At 41.2% G+C, this 7882-nt stretch overlaps 1 long non-coding RNA gene across 1 annotated transcript; it reads right to left on the reverse strand.

Annotated features, from left to right (window-relative positions):
* Positions 1 to 4483: 4483 nt before the first annotated feature.
* Positions 4484 to 7255, reverse strand: LOC116860853. Its single transcript, XR_004381352.1, has 3 exons — positions 7220 to 7255; positions 5136 to 5200; positions 4484 to 4543 (listed from the first exon to the last, which is right to left on the reverse strand). It is a non-coding gene; the product is annotated as an uncharacterized LOC116860853 (long non-coding RNA).
* Positions 7256 to 7882: the final 627 nt, after the last annotated feature.

The following is a 7882-nucleotide window of genomic DNA, read 5'->3' on the forward strand; positions in this document are numbered from 1 at the left end:
GAGCATCAGGAGCAAAATCACTCTCGTGCTACTTGGGTTCCCCAGAAACGACACCGTCATTCATTAATCAGCGCTGACCTAGAAAGCAGAAGTTCCCTCCTCTCACCACTTAAAACCTGACTCACTCTTCGTTGTGCAGAGAAGATTAAGACACATGGAAAAGAGAAGCAGTCACGACACAGAAAGCCATAAAAGCTGCGGCAGAAGAAACCGTTTGAGAATGTGCAACTCTGGGGTACTCCTGGCGCTCAGGGCCGCCGTCAGCAAAGACAGGACTTGGGAGATTGGACTCTCCTGCTTGATTGCCTCTCTTTTCTTAACTCTCCATGACTATACCTTTATCAAAAAATTCCTCATTCCCTGGTTTATGAGTAAGAAATAAAGGAACTTAATAAATAAGTCTCTGATTCATGGAAGTTTAAATTCTAAGATTTAAGGAAGCCATGTAATCAAGAGTATGTGCAGAGAAATATACCAAATAATAATAAAGAACGCAAGATGTGTATAAGCTAGCCGAAGAATTGACAAAAGAGGTTAATGTCCTTACAGACAAGACTGCTATATGATATTCCTAATTTAAAGTTCTAGGGGTGGGGGCACCTGGGTGGCTCAGTGGGTTAAAGCCTCTGCCTTCGGCTAAGGTCATGGTCCCAGGGTCCTGGGATCGAGCCCCGCATCGGGCTCCCTGCTCAGCGGGGAGCCTGCTTCCTCCTCTCTCTCTCTGCCTGCCTCTCTGCCTACTTGTAATCTGTCTGCCAAACAAATAGATAAAAAATTTTTTTTAATTAAAAAAAAAGTTCTAGGGGTGTCTGGGTGGTTCGGTCAGTTGAGTGTCTGCCTTTGGCTCCGGACATGGTCCCAGGGTCCTGGGATCCCACCCCATGTGGGCTGCCTGCTCAGCGTGGAGCCCGCTTCTCTCTCTCCCTCTGTCCCTCCCACAGCTCACGCTCTCTCTCAGTCTCAAACAAATAAACAAAATCTTTAAATAAAAAAGTTCTAATAACTCTTTAAACTTCTGAAAACAGCTTATATGCTGTTAAGAATGGCATAATGGTTCCCATTAGCAAATGCCACATATTTTCATTTCCACACTATTGGGTTTGTTTTAGGAGCAATCAATATTATTATGTGTTGAGAGGCACCTGGGTGGCTTAGTCAGTTAAGCATCCGACTCTTGAATTCAGCTCAGGGTCATGAGATCAAGCCTGGCATCGGGATCCACACTCCATGTGGCAAAGCTGACTCACACTCTCCCATTCCTATACAGCAGCAACCACCAAGGGCAGAGTCTGTGCCCCCTTGAAATCTGCTTAAGAGTCTCTCTCTGCCCCTCTCCCCTCTCTCTCTCAAACAAATAAATAATTTTTTTAAAAGGCTTATTACTATGTGTTGGTATTTCATCTTACTGAAGACATTAATGACTGCCATTCAGTCAAGAAGCAATTATTGAGCACCTACTATATGCCAGTTATTGTGGTGGGTCCTGGGTTAGGGGAAAGAATAAGAAAATGTTTAAGGTGCAATTCATAGTCTCCAGAGGATTACAGGATTCTGATTTGTGCATTTGCAAATCATTGTTGCCACTGTGGGCATTTGCCTGAGCCCCTGTTCAACTCAAGTGTAACATGAATTAGACAAATGAATATGGACTCTAGCAAGGAACAAAAGAAAATAAGACAAACAGTGCATGAATGGAATTAATGGCACCAATTAATTGGAGTAGAATTGATGAAAGACATGGTGTCCTAGGAGTTCCAGTTCACATATTTCCTTAAAGGTAGTGAATTTAGAACAAAGTCCAGATGATTCTGAGAAAGTGAACAAATTGTTGAAGATTCCCCAAAGGAGAGGATTATATAATAATATTACAACCATGAATGGCAGTCCCGGTTTAGCTCCCAAATCCAGTGGTATGACCTTGGACATCTTATCTACCTTTCTAAGGCTATTTCCTTACTGATAATATGTGTAGCTATTAATCTGCCCAAGAAGTTACAAACTACAGTCATGTTGGGTCAGCACAGATTTTGTAAAAATTTGGATTAGTTGACAACCTTTCAAAATCAGGAGATTTCATGTAAATGTCCAATGTACTAGTTTATTTATATATATATTTTTTTAAAGAAGCTATGGCAAAGCTGATTCACACTCCCATGTAGCAGCAACTGCCACGAGCAGAGACCGCACCCCCATTAGAGCTGCCATGTGCTTTGCAATCTGCCATGGACCACGGCCAACCTGCTTCACTCATCCTCTCGGCTACCTACCTGGCCTCTATAGGCATTTGAGTTTCTCTCTCCTGAAGTGGATCATTTGTAAGGGGTTGTTGTTGTTGCTGCTGAAAGCTGTTTGAACTGCTTCAATTTAATATAAATTTAAACTATCTGTTGTAGGGAGAAGAGACAGATCTCCCATACAAAATTCCAAATAATGCATGTAGATGCTCCACGTTTGCAGAAGTGGCATATATTCTCATTCTTTAAGTGTGGGCTCTGCATGGTGACTGCCTTCCAAAGAGGTCAGTAAGTAAAGGGAGGGAAGGAAGAGTAACTCTGCAACTGAGAAACCTGATAACTGCTACCTGAGCCAGGTGACGAAGGCCAACATCAACAGTCATGATAATTCAGGTTGACATTATTTATGGTCTCCCTCCCCAAATCTATAACCTCAGTCTAATCATGAGAAAAACATCAGAGAAATCCCAAGAGAGGGATATTGTACAAAATACTTGACTGGTACTCCTCAAAGCTGTCAAGGTCAACAAAAACAAGACAAGTCTGAGACCATCACTACCAAGAGGAAGCTAAGAAAATATAACAAGTCAATGTCATATGGTAGCCTAAATGGAATCCTGGCCCAGCAAAAGGACATCATGCATTAAGTGAAGGAAATCTAATTAAACTGTGGCCTTTAATTACCAACTGTATGGATATTGTTACATTAATTATAACGAATGTACCAAACCAAAGCAAGATGTTCATACTAGGGGAAACTACAGGGTATATGGGCATGCTCTGTTCTATCTTCATATCTTCTCTATAAATCTAGAAGTGTTCTAAAAAAAAATGAAGTTACTTTTAGAATATTTTATATATGCATGTGTATGTGTATATACATATATACAAAGGACACGGAAGTATTTCAAGGGATTGGTGGAGGATTTGGACACTCAAGACTGGAAAGACAAGGTCAGGTTTTCCTACAGCACCACCTTTAGTGTGACTCAGCTCCATCATGTCTCAGGCACCACATTTCTCAGTTCCATATTTTGCACTCTTCACAGACAGCCCATTGCTTCGGCCTGGGGAGGAGTCGAAGTCTGGAGCTACTCATTCTACCCAGGGTTCGTGTCAGAATCACGGCCACCATACTCATGCCTGTGTGTAGGCGACCATTTTCTTAAAAGGGGGAATAGCTGACAGGCCCCTCTCGGTTCTGCTGTTCCAGGTAAGATGGCAAAAGAGAAGAGGTTTAGCCAACAAAATCAATGTCCTAAAACACAAGGGCAGATATTCCACAGCAAAGGAGCAGCATCCTTGCCCTTTACACATACTAGAAAAATTTGGTGGCGATTACAAAATTTTATGAAATCAAGATTTACAAAATCTGCTTTCTGCAAAAAATTGATTTTGTCCCCAAGGACTCAAGTTAACTCTCCTGACTTTTAACTACAGGTGCTCTTACTTTAAAAAAAACAACAACAACAACAACAAAAAACCTATATTTAGGGAAAGTCTACCAGTACTCGTGGTAATTGGAAACCATGGATGTTTTGATACATTGATATGGTGGAAGGGAGACCAATCCAATGCAGACCAGCTAGGAGTTTCACAGAATAGTTAGTGATTTAAGGATCACTGCCCTTAAACCAGCTCATGTAGTCGGTGTCATGGCACCAAGTAGGAAAAGATGCCCTTCCTCAAGACGCTTCATTTCTGTTTGCTGGGAAACTATCATTATGGGTTGCTTTTGTTAGAACAAGACACTTCACTGACATCTACCAGGATTTCGTGAAAATAAAATTATAAATACGTGATACCTATGATGTGACCTCAGGTGCCTGTGTCCTGCAGAAGCTGTACAGCCATGTGCTGTCACTCTGGGTGCCACTGTCTGTTGTGAGCAAGTGTCAAAGGCTCTTACAGTCTTTTTAAGCTTGACCTTACTTTCATGTCTCGCTATTCGCGACCCCCCCCAGTGGAATGAGCATTCCAACTGTCATGGGTAATCATTATTATATTTACCTTGGATTGAAAAACAGAATCTGACTCTTGGACTGATCCTATAATTGCACTTTCCTTAACCATCACAATGAGGATAAGAACGTCCATGGGGCAGGGGTATTACAAACACTAAGTGAGAGGACACATCAAAGCACTAAGGACAACGCCAGCCAGATCATGAGGCCTCCCTTGACGCTGGGGTTCCCCCTTCCCTACTTACAAATTTTCCATGGCTCACCAGACCAGTCAGGAGTGTCTGTCGAAAGGCCTAGGGCTGTTCTTGCTCATGGACGTGCTTTCAGATACATAGTCGCTCGTTTCTGTGTGCGGGAAGAGGGAATGGTTTTTACCTGCCTTGCTTCAGTGAAGTCAAATCCAAATTACACCATCTATAGACACGGTGTGGGTTTCCTCTTCACAAATGATATTGCAAGAAGCAGTTTATGACTTCTATGCATTAGAGAACCAATTTCTAAATGGCATGTAATGAAGTTTCAGAAATTCATTTCAAAGAACATTTTATCCTTGAAAAATATTTGCTTGGTTTATTTATCTACTCCGATTGAGATTACATATCTTAAGTTAACTGTCTTATGAGTTACCTTGGGCTATAGTGAAATAAAATTAAAACATAAATTCAGAACAGTATTTAAATATGGAGAATTGAAAATGCCATTCATAAAAATACACATTTTCTCCATCTAAATTATTCCTGTGCCCTTCATTGCCTCAGGTAGGGGAACTGTATGTTTAAGGTACTGTGGGAGGCTTCTTACTTATGTCCTCCAGCCACACCTGGGTCATCTCTACATGAAGGGATGAGGCCGCTGGAGGACAAAGGTATGAGAGATCAGCGTGAATTGAAGGAAGAGAAATGAGTTGAGCAAGAGAAATATACAGACTGACAAATACCTTGGAAGAGGGCCTTCCTCTTGGGGTTCAGGATGAATAAAATCTTTGAGGAAGCAACAAGTTAACTATGTTTGGAGAAAAAGGATATGAGCTGGAACAAAAGATTTCTGTAGGGAAGGGTTGGACAACAGCGAAATCACCTACATCACCAGGCTGAGATATTTGGACTAGATCTTAAGACCATTAGGGATTGCCAGATATTTTTAGCTAGTGAGGAAAAAGGTATTTTAGGAAAATTTTATCCGATAGGAAAGAAAAAAGACTATTTCAAAATAAAATAATTGAAATTAGTCTTATTTTATTTGTTATAATACTAGTGCGGAAGAGGACCCTTACAACAAGCCTACTTAAAAAAAAAATTATTGAAGTCACCAATTACTTATTGATACTGGGAAGGGGTCAAATTAAAATCATTGCAATGGTTTAACACCCATTTCTCCCTCCATGCTCTTAATTATTCAGGGTGGGTCCCAAATCTTTGTTTCATGACTGGTGACTTATAGTTTTATCTTTTCACAATTTAAAATATTTAATTTCCATCTCAAACCATCTGTCTGGGGGCACCTGGATGGCTCAGTGGGTTAAAGCCTCTGCCTTCAGCTCAGGTCATGATCCCAGGGTCCTGGGATCGAGCCCCGCGTCGGGCTCAGTGCTCAGCAGGGAACCTGCTTCCTCCTCTCTCTGCCTGCTTCTCTGCCTACTTGTGATCTCTGTCTGTCAAATAAATAAATAAATAAATAATAAATAAATAAAACCATCTGTTTCTCTGTTTTTTATTTTTTTTTTTTAGTGTGGTTTTTGTTTGATCGTTTTACTATGGTTCATGGTAAAGGAGGGTCCCAGGAATGGCCTGTGGTGAGACTCATCCCCTTCATGAAACTGAGAGGGCAACCCTAGGGAAGGCAGGGCTAAGTACTCCAGGAAGAAGAGACCTGCCCTGAGATCTCAGGGCTCTGCCCCTTCTGAGATACTGTGCTCCGAGAAGCTTCTTCCCCACTCCTCGAGGACATGGGAAGCTCATCACTCCTAGAGCTTAACCCAGCCCAAAACTTGGATCTGGAAGGACTGAAACCTTCATGGTACAAGTAGAAACCAGAAAAAAGACCCGACATTCAAATATGGAAGCAATTTTAAATACCACAAAAGCTAGAGACCAGGATATATCTTTGGGGCAGAATATTCTGGAAAACCAAGAAAAGGTTAATTATAGATATGAAAATCAATGCCAACTGAGAAAAGATCTTTCTGTGCTATTGCTCCAAACATCTAACTTGCTCCAAGTTAAATATAAAGGTAATAGTAAAGATCTGTTAAGTATGTTACCCGGATTATGCCACTCAGTCCTCACAATAAATACCATGGTGCTATATGTCACTATCACTATTCTATAGATAAGAAAACTGAGACTAGATCAATGATAATAATCACTCAAATTTAGGCGATTAATAATTCACAGAACTGGGGATCAAACCTGTCTGCCTCACACCAAAGTCATACCCTTGTCTGTCACTCTCAACCTTTCAGATTAAATTTCCTTCACAGTGAAGGCTCAGTCCGTTAAGCATCTGACTCTTGTTTTGGCTCATGTCTCAGGGTCCTGAGATCAAGCCTGGCGTGGGGCTCCACCCCCAGCCAGAAATCCGCTTGGGATTCTCTCTGCTCCTCCCCACTGTGCTCACCTGTGCATACATGCACTCTCTCCCTGTCTCTCCAAAATAAATCCTTAAAAAAATATTTTTTTCTTCATAGAAATTTCTTAAAGAATTTATTTAGGGTCCCCTGGGTGACTCAGTCAGGTAAGCATCTGCCTTCGGCTCAGGTCATGATCACAGAGTCCTGGGATTGAGACCCACATTGGGCTCCCTGCTCAGTGGAGAGCCTGCTTCTCCCTTTCCATCTTCTACTCCCTCTGCTTGTGTGGTCTCTCACTCTCTCTCTGTCAAATAAATAAATAAAATCTTAAAAAAAAAATAAAAAAGAATTTATTTAGACTTCACTGTCCCCACAACCCATTACATGTTTTTGGAAATATGTTTCTGTTTAGCTGTGAAGATACAGAAGACCAAAAAAAAAAAAAAATCTACCTGCTTTTCTAAGAAAATTGGAGAGATCCTGGTTGCATTTTGTGCCAGCCGAGGGCCATGTGACAAAATGAATCACAGAACTAGGGAGAACTCTGATCCTCCATGTTTTGTAATGAGCCCTGAACGAAGGGACTTGAGAGCAGCCTAGCAGGCAGCTGACCCTGGCAAGGAGAATAAAAGTAGGAGAGTAGCGATGCGTGGAGACCGTGTGTTGACCAAAGTGGATGGGATAATTATAACCCATGTAAAAGCTGAAATGTCTTGTAGTCCCTGTCCTAAAGAAGTAGTATTAAACTAACCATAAGTTCAGAGGCTGAGCAATTAACATTCTTCTTTAAAAGAAATGCCCATGACTCAGTGGTAGGTAGGACAAAGGAGGCAAGAAGTTTTGCACAATAAAACTTTGAAAAATCCTCTCTTCCATCTCTAATAGCCATTTTATATTAAAACAAAAAAAAAAATGGTAGTCGGTACCCAAAACTTTCTCTGTCATTGTCAAGTGTCCTTTGTGGATCTTATCTCTCCTTGTCACTGTCTCTTTCCTTCAGTTTCTACTCTGTGTCCTTTCCCATGGGTAAAAATCCTTCCTAGAACACACCCCTTTAACTTCTTCATTTTCTGTGAACTCAAATCCTATACTGTAAAATCCCAGGAAATAGCTGG

This window comes from Lontra canadensis, unplaced genomic scaffold, assembly GCF_010015895.1.
Source record: "Lontra canadensis isolate GAN:19392208 unplaced genomic scaffold, GSC_riverotter_1.0 scaffold185, whole genome shotgun sequence".
Classification (NCBI taxonomy): Eukaryota; Metazoa; Chordata; class Mammalia; order Carnivora; family Mustelidae; genus Lontra; species Lontra canadensis.